General features: G+C 40.2%; 1 protein-coding gene across 2 annotated transcripts in view; it reads left to right on the forward strand.

Annotated features, from left to right (window-relative positions):
* The window catches only part of RASSF4 (Ras association domain family member 4), a 404,267-nt gene that overhangs the window by 341,511 nt on the left and 49,470 nt on the right, over window positions 1-13,286 (forward strand). The gene's annotated exons all lie outside the window — the stretch shown is intronic.

A 13,286-nucleotide genomic window follows, 5' to 3' on the forward strand; every position in this document is an offset into this window, starting at 1 on the left:
TTTCTTTATCTATCTACTTGAGCTTGACCTTTCAGGGTCACACACAACATTGTAATACTGTTACAGTGACTTAGATAAGTAGATATTTTATAGTTTTAGTCTTTCTCTGGCAGCAGCACATATGGAAGGCAGCCAGGAGGAGCACTTTAACTTCCATCATCAACTTATGATTTCAGAGTGTAGTTTTGTGTTTGAGAGCCCAACAGCATACTAATCTATGTGGATATTTAGATCTATCCTTACAGTGCACTTCTGTGATCAAAAAAACAGAAGTTTCAAAGTACTACTCAGAAAGGGGCTTCGACTCCATCCACATGTTGGTCTCCATGAGTACAGGATTTGATTGGGCCAAATATGTGTGCTTTCACTAAAATGACTGCCTGTATGACACTTTTTTGGTTTGTGGTAAAGTTTATGCTCAATAGAGCAGAACTGAATGGGTTATGGTGGCCAGCCAAAGATCATGGCTACAGGCATGAACTGTTTATTATGACATGTTATGGTAAAGGCATTAGGATTGGCATATTTGTTGTCGATGTTAAAGATGTAGGCATTTTTGTGTGTATTGTTACTACTCTATATTACAGCGTATTGATAGATATTTTGTTACCTTTAATATCATAGATTACCGCAGTAGGTAAGGCTTTTGGCGTGACCTGCCACTCACAGAATTCCTGGGAGTTTTCACTGGAATGATTCTTGTTAGACCCTGCTAGTGTTTTGCAAGCTGCATTGTTTTACAGTTTTGTGATTGTATACCTGTATGCATAGTGGTTGCCAGTTTATGTGCACTTGAATAGGCCACTGTTGGCTAAGGAATAAAGCCACTGGTAAAAGGTAAATGCTCCATCCGTTCATTGAAAAAACATCATGCCACATTACAGAGGTTTGATCTGTTTATTATGAAATGTTTTAAAAAAGACAGTAGGTCTGATGTACCTATAAGGTGTTAAAGACAGGAGGCTTTTAAGCATGGATTGTTAGTACAATGTGCGAAAGACTTTAGGCAGGCATTTTGTTACATGGAATTTCACAGATTAGCACAGTAGGTTAGGGATTTGGTGGTTGTGATTCAGCTGAAAAAATCGCAAGAGAAGATATGCACTAGCATAATCCTTGTTAGGCTCTCTTTTGGAGAGATAGTGCTTTGCTTTGCCAATTGTAATTTTGTATACAGTTTTGTATACATTTGTACTTTTATGACTGTATGCCGGATGGTTGCCTTGTGGAAAGCGTAGCCTCCGTAAAATAGCCTTTAGTTCGTTGTGGTGGTATGCCAGTGGTAAAGGCTATAGGCCTGATTGTTTATTATGAAACATGACGATAAAGGCAGTAGTCCTGGCATACTGGTCGTGAAAAAAGCATATATTAAAGTCACTAAGCATTTAAGAGTGGTTGTTATTACTCTGAATTAAATCCTGCGAATAGATCATTATTACATGGAATCTCACGAACACCTTTAGTAGGCAAGGGTTTTGGTGATGGCTACTCCCCTGACAAACCATGTGTATAGAAGATTTGCACTGTGAAAATCGTTATTAAGCCTGTCAGAAGCGATAGTGTTTGTCACACCGACTGTCATTTTCTATAAATGTGCAGTTCATTACTGTATGCCTGATGGTAACCTTGTGGGAAAGCTTATGCTCAGTACGATAGACTGGAGTCGATTATAGTAACAAGCAAATCATAACAGATGTAGGCATAATTAGTGTGCAGGGAAATGTTATGCTAGATGCCATATGCCTGGCTTGTTTTAAAAAAAAAATGATAATGAAGGCAGTAGGCCTGGCTTATTTATATGGAAAAGCATTTGGGAAATCCATTCAATCTCAGACAGCGGATTGTTGCCATATTATTTTACAGGCCACAGAAAGGTGTTTGGTTACATGTAATCTCAGAGATTACCATAGTAGGTAAAGGTTTAAGTGTTGGTCACCTAGTCTGGGGGAATTTCCCTGTGATGATTCTTGTTCAGCCCTATAGAGAGAGGTTGTATATTGTATTGCCAATTGTAATTCTCTACCTATTTGTAATTTCGCAATTGTATGCATGATGATGTGATTTGTGCGTGCTTCAGTAGGGCCTGTGTTTTATTCTGTTTCAAGCCATTGGTAAAGGCTAGAGGTCTTATCTGTATACTGGCAAAAGTTATGTCAGATTACTTAGGTGTGATCTGTTTATAAAGAAAAGTTATGACAAACCAAGTAGGTGTTTTTTATTGTGAAAAACTTGTGTAAAAACAATAAACTTTTAAGGGTGACTTGTTATTACACTGTCCTAAAGTCTGTAGGCAGGTATTTTGTTCCATGGAATATCACACCCACCCAAACAAACCATGAGGATAAAAGATTTGCTCTATGATAATGCTTATTAGACTGTACTAGGAGGGATTTTATATTGTCTTGACAACTGCATTTTGTGCATATATGTAATTTTAATATGGCATACCTGATGGTTGCCTTGTGAGAAGGATTATAATTATATATAGGTCTGAGTTGTTTATGGTGACAATCCAGTCATAACTGATAGAAGTCGAATTGATTAACTAGGAAAAAATATTTCTGATGGAATAGGTGTGATCAGTTTATTATCAAAAGTTATGATAAACTAGGTAGGTCTGACATCACTTGTAAAAAAGTATATTTTAAAGTCAATTGGCATTAAAGGTGAATTGTTATTTCTCTGTATTAAAGCCTCCATGAAGGTAATTTGTTAAATGAAATGTCACAGATTACCTTTGCAGGGAAGGACTTTGGTGTTGGTTAGCGCTTCTGATGTACCCTAGAAGGAGAAGATTTTTTCTGTCATATTTTTTGCTAGGATCTCTTCTTAGCTGTCTGCCAAGATCTTGTAACAAAGAAAAACACTATATGATACATACATTCATATAAAATGGATCCATGTAGGTACATAAATGGCCTTTTATTCAGCTCTATTCTGCCATTGGGTTGGGTGTCATGTACAGTCTGTTTGGATCCAGGAAAGCTTTCTGTATGGGTAATGGTTCAATCCACATCAGTCATTGGCTAGCTTGCCCAGTGAATGACAGTAATTTTTGATTACATGTGCACATCCACCTGAAAATGATGTGCTTCAGTGTCTAGCCTGGTTGGCCAGTCCTTTACTTTTCCATTCTCTCCTTTTATAGTTCTCCTTTCATTTCTTTGCTTCTCCTCTTTTTACTTTAATATTTCTGAATACAATACTCAGTTCTGCAGGCATAGCTAATGGGTCACTTGCTTGACGCTCATTTCATCTGCTATGTGCCATATCCCACATGGCCACTTGAGGTGTTAAAACTCCCCTAAAATTGTTCTTTTAATCAAGTCAGCAGAGCTACCATTAACATTAGCATAAAATAGTATCTCCTCCCTTCTCTTATTTTGCTGGCTTGGCGGGCTTAACAAACACAACAATTTTACAAGAAGTTCAACTCCTCAGTGACTTAATTAAATAATTATGAAAACAGAGGTCTTGGAGCCCCCACAGATTTTACTCCTCAGGATACAGCACTTAAAGGAAACATAGGTGATCTGCAGCAAGACTTCAGAGAGACATGTTGTGTCTGCCACTGTTCAATCTTTAGTTTCCATTTTTTGCTGCCTCTGCCAAATCCAAAACCTGGGAGGGATAGATCACTCTTGTCCCATACGATTCCTATGCCCATGAAGTAGCAAGCTGCCGTCAGGTCCACTGAAATTATGTGACAGGGGCCAACGACATTATGCAGAAAGATTAAATTACGAAGCAATGAAAGGCAAATTATGTGGCATTAGAGCCATGTTTCTTTTATTTCATTACTTCATTGTGTCATTATATTGTCATTTATACAGATGTTAGCACTGTTAGGGTAAAGCCCAAACGTGCAAATTACGCATGCAGCATAATAAGGCACATTTTCGGATGGCATTACTTTATTTTGTCATTTTTACTGATCTTAACACTGTTTGAGCAAATATTCCACCTCATAAGTGCCAGTGTAACACCCCCAATATAGAAGTAAGCAACTGAAACATGACCAGTCAACATTTGGCTAGCAGGCCTTGGTGCTCTGAATAGTCCATGAGGAATGGGGCAGCAGGGCCTTGCGCTTGCTCGCTCTCGAACTCCGAGCAAGCCCTGGTAGGAGTTTATTTTATGTATGTATTTTTTTATGCTTGTTTATATAGCGCATGCATTACCTGAAGGTGCCAGAGAGATGTAAAATATAAGCAACATGTTACATATGAATGATAAATATCATCAATAGTATAAACAGAGTGACAAGATGTAACAAGTATAAAGTTAAGTGTCATACAATATTAAAAGCCTCATACAGGTCCTCAGTCTGCTACAACTAGTAGATTTAAGAGAAGGGATGTTGAGTTAAGAAGTGGGGCATGAAAAAGAACAAGTCTAGTAAAGGAGCTGTAGTTCAGGAGCTATCACTAGCAGGAAGTGAAAGTGCTGAGAAGAAACATTTAGGGTGAAAGGTACTGAGAAGAGTGCTTAGAGCTTTCAAAGAGAAGAACTTTCAGTTCAGACTTGCAATAGCAGAGATAGTGGCACAGAAGCCCAGTAGCAAGGAGTCTCATATTCTGATAGCAGTTCTTGAAAAGGATTGCACCGTAGTTTGTTTTTTCCTGAAGGTCAGCGGTTCTGGAAATAGTGTTTCATGGCGATAATTGTATTGGTAAGATATGGTCCTTCCTTTTGGTGCCAGAGATGAAACGTGCTGTAGCGAACAAATTGTTTGGGACCAAGGACAATTAGTTTTCATCTTTAGTTTGTCCTTAGGATAAGCAGCCCAACCAGCACAAAACCAACTGACTGCCAGTTTACAGTTCCACAGTATGGATCTTTCAAAGAGGATTGCCTGCCACTAAAGGCAGGAGATGAATACATATGTAGAAGTTATTCAAATGTGTATATATGATTCACTTTTAGTAAAGCCTTTACTTTTCTGTCAAGCACTTAAAGGGAGTGTGCTGTGAGGTCTGCTTGCATTAGGGCAGTGGTTCCAGAGTAAAAATGTGTACATACATTTGCAAAATGTGAAACATTGAGGTTATTTAAAATGCTCCCAGAATGCTCAGTCATGTGGAAATGTAAGTATAAGTTTGAAAGAAAGATTGGTGATTGTTTACTTTCAAAATAAAGTGTACAGAAAAAGTATGCCACATGAATAAAATATTTTTGCTAACGTGTGCAAATTTAAATACATTTTATACAAGGCATCATTTAGAAAAGCATGTTTGATGCATGCCAATATGAAGAAAAAATAAATAATGGAAAACCAGTGTAAAGCTAGGCCTAGGTGAAATTTGTGTAATTTACTTTGAAGACATTACACGAAATACCTACAAAATTGTGCACAATCTGACACATATTGTTCTAGAAACAGTGCAAAACCACACATGATACAAATAACAGCTGCTTGCATTCTGTTTGTTTGCGTGGATCCCCAGTTACAAAGCATTGCTTATTCTCTTCTGCCTAAAGTCTTTCGCACATTGTACTAACAACACATGCTGAAGGTACTTTGTATAACAAGAGGACTATGAAATGCTGGAAAGCATGCTACAATAAGCCAACACAAACAACTTTCCCCTAGGCCTATATAAAACCATTATAACCAACACGAGAGTCAACCAGGGACCCCAACAGGTCTATGCCAAGGCACTGGTGGAGAGTTATGAATTTCAGGAGGTCACAAGAGTTTACAGAAGTAGGTCTGGAAAGCCTACAAACAAATTTCTATAATTCCATTATAGAATGAGTAAATATAAACAAGTATATTTTCTCATGTGGAACTCTGTTGAGCATTTGCAAGTTAATTTACCTTAAATCCCCCTTTTGCCCCACATGTGGAAACGTTTTATTCCTGTCCTTGTCCGGAGTAAATACAAAAAAATCAGTTTGGGAAGAGATTTTATTTGAGTCTGTGAATATCCTTTAATACGTTAGTTTTTGTGCAGAGAGGGTATTTAAGACATGGAACTACTGTGTTCCACCTACTGCCAACCCCTGTACATAAATTTGCGGAAAGGTGGCCAATTCAGAGCCTAGCTAGAATCCAAATCCTGGTATAAACCTTCACATAACCAAAGAGGCTATTATCAGAGCTCTGCCATAATAAGAAAACTTTTGAAATGTGTAACTTTCTCCATAGCACCAAAGGGACAAGTGGATGTTTATAGGAAAAGTAGATTTATGAAGCATTCCGTCCATAGGACAGCTAGACATTTTATCAAATTCCACATGCCTGGACTAGTCAAGCGGGAGTTGTAATAGTATATCAATTACAACATTAGTGACTGAAATAATCTTGGGTTTCTGTTTGGGAATGCAATGACAAATTTCCCCAGAGCAACTGAAATTATGCAGAGATTAGCCTGACCAATACGAGGCAGAGGCTTGTTAAGGGCTAGAGGGGGGGCCAGGTGGCAAAGGAGAAAAGAGCAGAATAGCACATATAGGGAGATTAATACAAATGCAAACAAATGCAAAGAAATGAAAATCCTAGACTGGATTAGAAAAATAGAGTAAAATGTAATTATCAACATGACAAAAATCTAATAAGAGGACACTCGGATATGAATTTTTAAAGTTTTAAGCAGAAATAGTGCCAAAAAGCACAAAGCGTCATTTTTAGTAAATGTTTGTGTTAGACAGGGACTTGTGTGCAATTTGAGGCTCACTGTTCTGCAACACCAATGGAATACACCAACCAGGTTCACCCTGGTCAATGATTATACCTTCTGACTTAGGGGGTGATTCCGAACTGCCGCCCGCCAGGCGGGAACCGCCATTTGGCCGCCACGCGGCCAAAATAGCGCTGCCCCCATTCCAACATTCCCGCTGGGCCGGCGGGAATGAGGGCCGCAACACAGGAGCCGGCTCCGAATGGAGCCGGCGGTGTTGCGGCGGTGCGACGGGTGCAGTTGCACCCGCCGCGCTTTTCACTGTCTGCTAAGCAGACAGTGAAAAGCTTCATGGGGCCCTGTTAGGGGGCCCCTGCACTGCCCATGCCAGTGGCATGGGCAGTGCAGGGGCCCCAGGACACCCCTTACCGCCAGCCTCTTCCTGGCAGTGAAAACCGCCAGAAACAGGCTGGCGGTACGGGGGTCAGAATCCCCAGGGCAGCGCTGCTTGCAGCGCTGCCCTGGCGGATTCTCCCAGCCGGGGCAAAACGGCAGAGAACCGCCGGCCCCGGCTGGGCGACCGCAGCAGTCAGAATGACTATTGAAGCACCGCCAGCCTGTTGGCGGTGCTTCCGTCATCAGAATGACCCCCTTAGTCTTGTACACTTCTAAAGTCCCCCTGGACTTCAGAGGAGACACTTAGAGACTCACCAGGTGTCAGGCAGAGGCAAACAGTAGGGTCCAGACCAGGTCCGGTTGTCACTAGTAAGATGCATACTACTTTTTTGCAGCTTGCTATGTCCATGTAGCCACACAGGAGGTCAGCCAACTGACCATTGGAGCTCACTTCTTTATCCTGGGTGCACAACAATTCCAGTTCTTCAGGACTCCCCTTAGGTCACAGACAGCAGTTCCAATTCTGTTCTGACATTCCGCAGGTCCAGACAGTGTTTTGAAGTTCATGCCTGGAGGTGGCACGTTTAAGCCTGGAACCAGCTATGGGGTGGGGTCACCCCTAGGCACACCCTAACAAATTGGGTAGATGTTTTCTGGGCCAACCATGTCCCCCTTTATCATCAGTTCTATTTGCCTTACTGTAACCAGCCCCAAAGTGCTGTGTGTCAGGTTATTGTCTGGAAAAGTAAATGTATTTGGCCACACTAAACATAGGCTCTGAGGGTTAGGGTTTGTGTGGGGAGTGAATTATGGTAGCCCTAGAGTCCTCTCACAACTAACACTAAAATCAAGTTTGAGGCAGGCACTATACCCAAACAACCCCAGAGACGGAAGTCTGACAGGACAAAAGCAGGCCCTCCATCAACCAGACAGTGGATACACAAGAATTGTCTTGGCATCCTGAAATCTTCCTTTCAGATTCACCCAAGTGCTACATGTGGCTCAACATACCTGTGAAGTAGGATTTGACACTGCTGTTAAAAGCAGGCCCACAGGTTGACTCTGCACATTCTGTGGAGTCGTCTCCATTCAGTTCAACCTATTGTTGGGCATTTACACCTATTCAAGGCTGAAGAGCTAATGGAAATTAGCTTCCAGGAACTTCAGGCAGGGAAAAGGTATCTTTATAAAAGTAATTTTTCTTTACTATTTATTACAAATCTGGCTTAACCATTGAACCTGATTTTTAATACCTATAAAAATAATGGTTTATTTTTTGTTTCTGTTGGTCCCATTCCAGAGATAGAGGATTAGTGTATGATATTGAGTGCCAGTATTTCTCTCTGGGCTAGCCAACCTTCCTATAGTGAAATTAGCTTTTGGGTGCTGGCGATTGTTAGGACATGTTAACTTCATATTTTTACATGTTCAACTTGTAAATACTATGCAACTTTTCTTGTGGCGTGTAAGTATTTAAAGGGATGGTTTCAACCTGTCAAAAGGGATTTATTTTGGCAAACCACAGTGCATGTTTATACTGATACAGTCAAGCTGCTGGTGTAGGCCTGCAGGCATGTTTGGGGGTTCCAGTCCATCAGTGGCAGTTAACGTCCAGTCCTTGGGTACAATTTGTACACTATATACTAAGGACTTACAGGAAGGTTAAATATACCAAATAGGAAAAGGCCCATTCAACTATGTTTAAAGAGAGCGCACACACATTCTACTACTGGTTAACTGGGGTAAAGTGCACAGAGTTCTAAAGACAACAAAAATATAAAGTCCTGCAAAAGGTGAAAAATCCAGGGTGACCAAACAGAAAAGGTGTGTTTCCTACAGGGATCCTTTATGAAGCGTTCAAAAGCGCCTCCCCAGTGCATGTTTCTTTGGAGTCTAGAGGGATTTGTCTGCCGTGATGGGTTAGACAGGATGTGGATATTCTGAAAGTGGAGCATAACTGAGCATTTATGGTAGTGAGCTGGGAGCTGTCAGAGAGGTGTGCAGGGCAGAACATGTAGAATATTAGTTTTCTTAAAGAAAAGCAGCTGACTGGGGGAAAGTGAAGAGGGAGTGGGCTGGGAACCCAGTTAGTCAAATGTAACAAGTCAGATACTGAGGTAGAGTTGTGTGAGCCTGGTGAATCTGCAAGATTTTGAAGGCACCAACCTCTAGTACTATGTCAACCAGCTCAGTACACATGGACGCCCGAGGAGAAGAGCTGGACCACTGTCTCATAAAGCCTTCTTAGGTATCAAAATTCAATAAATCTGCACTCCTGATGAGTTCACACTGCCTTAAGCTAGCTGTGCCAGCAGTAGGGGACCATGTTCAATGTGGCGGTGCATGCATTTTGATAAAATAAATCACTTTCACATGCCCCAGTCTGATACATTGCTTTGACCGCTTTTTTACAAGAGGAAACAAGTGGCAGAGGTGCAATTCAGCATGTCATTTCCATACCTCCACTCTCTGCTTAAGACAATATTGAATCACGTCAGCCTGATAGTGGCTGCTCCACTACCAATAGATACCAAAATGTAACCAGCATTGGCAAATGGTTTCTGACCGAGGGCATTGGGGCTCCGCCCACCTAATTTTCTAGGTTATATGGATGGAAAGTAATCAAGGACCATTCCATTCTTGGTACCTGGCTGCCCCTCGTGACTCAGATAGCCAGGCACAGTTCAAATAGGCATGTGTGGATATGCCAAATCGTATTTGCACTTTCTTAACATAAGCACTGCAGGCCAGGGCTGCCTTAGCGCCAGTCCTGGCCTGCAGTTCTCGGGGTTTCAAGAGACCTCCCACTTGTGATGCAATGCAGCGTGAAATTTTACAACCCACCCCAGGCATGTAGGATACCAGCCCTCTATTTTACAGGGACGCTTGTCAATCACTACACAGAGCAGCAACACCATTTTCCAAGTCGTTACAGGGTGACGAGTTGGAAAAGGGTAACGTTACAACATGCTGCCCGTGATTGATCTTGTAGTGGTGAAAGTTCCCTTTTACCGAGCTTCAGCTGCTAGCGCAGTTTAAGGTATTAGTGCAACATAGGCACTGCAAAATAAAAGCAGAGGGGACATTTAAAATAAGTGTATTGCATGAGCAACTAAGGCACAGTCCAGTTCAACTGAGTGAGTGTGACTATTGGTAATTGAGTTAAAGCTACCAAATAAGCCACAGGAGTTGAGGGTCAATTTCTGATCAATGTGCAGCTGTAGGGAGTTGCATTGTTTCATGGTGCTTGGGTAACCAAATTGTTGTGGCACGGGAGGAGTGGACGAGTCAAAAAAAAAAAAAGAGTATGGTTTAGTGGAAGTGAATACAAGCCAGGCAAATTCTTTTATGGGAGAAGGCATTATCAAACGTGCAGGGTAATTTAATTGCTTACCGGCAAAGACCAGCAAAAGCATGTGACGTAAAAGTACTAACCAGGCACTGGTTGCGTTCCTGTTCTTTGTTAAATAGGGTACAATGTGATGTCTGTGTTAACTTGCATGTCAGGTCACATACAAACGACAAGCAAGTCAAGAGGAGGTGCGCATCAGTGACCAATGTTGTTAATAATATTTTCGCAAACTTTATACCTCCATTATGCTCTCTTTCACAGTAATACAATTCCAATTGGAATGCGTTACCAATGCTCTGTGCGCTTTGCAGAGAAGAGAAAAAAAATGGATGACCATGTATTTTTTTTTTTTAAGATATTTTTTATTGAGTCATATAAAAGAACATTAACTTAACATTGCCAGGACAGAGATATGCAGTTGTGAATATATATGCATAAAGAATATTGTACTTATGCATATTAAACATGTAAATTAATTAGGCATATACAGCAATATAGTATCAAAGACTCCAAGTTTGAATAAAGAGAGAGGGAGAGGGAGAAGAGCCATAGGGATAGAAAAGGGAATCAAGTGATAGCCATGTGAAGAGAGAGATAATAGACATTAGTTACAGCGAATGTAAGATGAAATAAGTATATATAAGAAGAAAAACAGGAAATATATTGACATTTTTTTAAAAGGAGGAGAAAAATCAATTTCCCTCCGCAGTGCGTGAGAGATAGTTACTTAATGGCAACCATAGCTGATGACGTTTGAAGAAAGTTCCTGTTGAATCAAGCTTGTAGCTGTCAAGTCTATGATGATAACATACAGAATTCTACCACTGTCTGAGAGTAATGTTCTCCGAAGATTTCCAGTTAGACGTAATAATAGAGATTGCAATAGAAAGCAAAAGGTCCACCAATTTTCCATGAGGCCTGAATGAACTCCAGATATCGTGTATGCCACCCAAAATCAGTAATTCATATGACATTAGTAAGGAAATCTGAGCTATTGCTGAAATGCGAGACCATATTGAGAACCAAAAAGTAGATAGGGATGGACAAGAAGAAAACATGTGAAAGTCAGTACCCTGCTGAGTGTGGCAGCGCCAACAACTGTCATTTTGTGCAAGTTTGAGTTTGTAAAGGCGTACAGGAGTGTAGAAAAGTCTATTATAAAAAAAATATAGGGTCTGTGTGAGGCTTGCAGTGGAATGTATCTTATACCATATTCTATCCCATAAAAAAGTTGGCCAAACAACACAAAGATCTGATTCCCACAATGTCTCAATAGGTGATTTGAGTCTAGGTGAAACAGACGTTCTTAAAAGTTTATAAATTCCAGCTGCCCTAGGATAATTAGAAGTTACGATCGGGTGTGGAGATGATGCAAGAGAAGAATGATTATGATGTATACGTTTATTAGGGCCTCTTGGACTAGAGTAGAAAGAATGATATATTGGGATTTTATGCGAATAGGGAGATTATAAATTGCTGAGAGAGTAGTAAAAGGGATGAGAGAGTCTTTATGATATAATTGGGAAAAGAGAAGAATACCTTTAATCATCCAAGCCTTCCAACACAAGGTTTTAGCTTGTTTCCTAAGAGAACTATTGTGCCAAATAGGACTGTTAAAGAATTGATTAATGGGGGTAAGATGCAAAATAAAAATAGGTTTCAGTAAGTTGACAGAATGGGAGATAGTGCTGGGCAACCAGAATTTTGAGGGGTTAGACATAAATATAATGTGTTTATGGGAAAAGGGAGAAATAAATGTTTCTCCCAAAGAGAACCATAGCTTTTGAGGGGCATCATTGAGTGTAGATATATAGGGATGTCTTTGCTTAATGCCAAAAGATTTGTGATAAGTTAAAAAGTCAGGAAAATTAACTCCACCTTGTACTTTAGGAAGTTTTCATTTTGAGAGAGAGATTCAGGATTGTTTACCATTCCACAGGAACTTGGATAGAATTTTATCAATTGAACTAAAAAATAGTTTACGTATCTTAATAGGAAGCATCATAAGGAAGAAGTTAATGATAGGGAGAAGCATCACTTCAGTGTCCAAGCGGCCCCACCACGTGAGATATAATGGAGACCATTTCTGTGTGAGATCTACAAGCTTTGCAGATAAAATTTCTAAATTAGTCTTTAATGTATCCTTGAGAGTAGTGCGGTAACATACCCCCAGGCATTTAATCTTAGAAGAATTCAAAGATAATCCTGCATCAAGGAATACAGAGCCAGTGCAATGAGCATTAAGTGGTAGGACCACTGTTTTATCTATATTAAGTTTATAGCCAGATACATCAGAATTTAAGTTGAGGTCATACAGGAATGCAGGAAGAGAAGTGTCAGGGTGAGACATGAACAAAAGAATATCATCAGCATATGCCATAAATTTGATGTGTGCATTATTAATTTGAAACCCCGTAAAATGTTCAGACGTTTTTAATTGGTACAGAAAAGGTTCAAGAGCCAAAATAAATAGTAAAGGAGATAATGGGCATCCTTGACGAGTACCCCTTTTAAGAGGGAAAAGAGGAGATCGGATACCATTTGTTATAACCAAGGAACATGGTGAGGAATAAAGAATGGATTTAAAATGTTGGAATTTAGTACCTAGTCCATGCCATTCCAATGCCTTCGACAAGAAAGCCCAGTACACCCTATTGAAGGCCTTTTCCGCATCCAATGATAAAGCTGCCAGAGGAATCTTAAGTTTAGATGCCTTGTTAATAATATTTGTAAAAGTACGGGAATTATCTGCTACATTTCTATTAGGGATAAACCCAAATTGATGAGAATCAATAAGGTCAGGTATATATGGGAGTAAACAGAGAGCTAAAACTTTGGCATATAGTTTACAATCAGTATTAATTAAAGATATGGGTCTATAGTTTTTACAGTCAGTCGCATCCTGATCTTTTTTG

This window comes from Pleurodeles waltl, chromosome 6, assembly GCF_031143425.1.
Source record: "Pleurodeles waltl isolate 20211129_DDA chromosome 6, aPleWal1.hap1.20221129, whole genome shotgun sequence".
Taxonomy (NCBI): Eukaryota; Metazoa; Chordata; class Amphibia; order Caudata; family Salamandridae; genus Pleurodeles; species Pleurodeles waltl.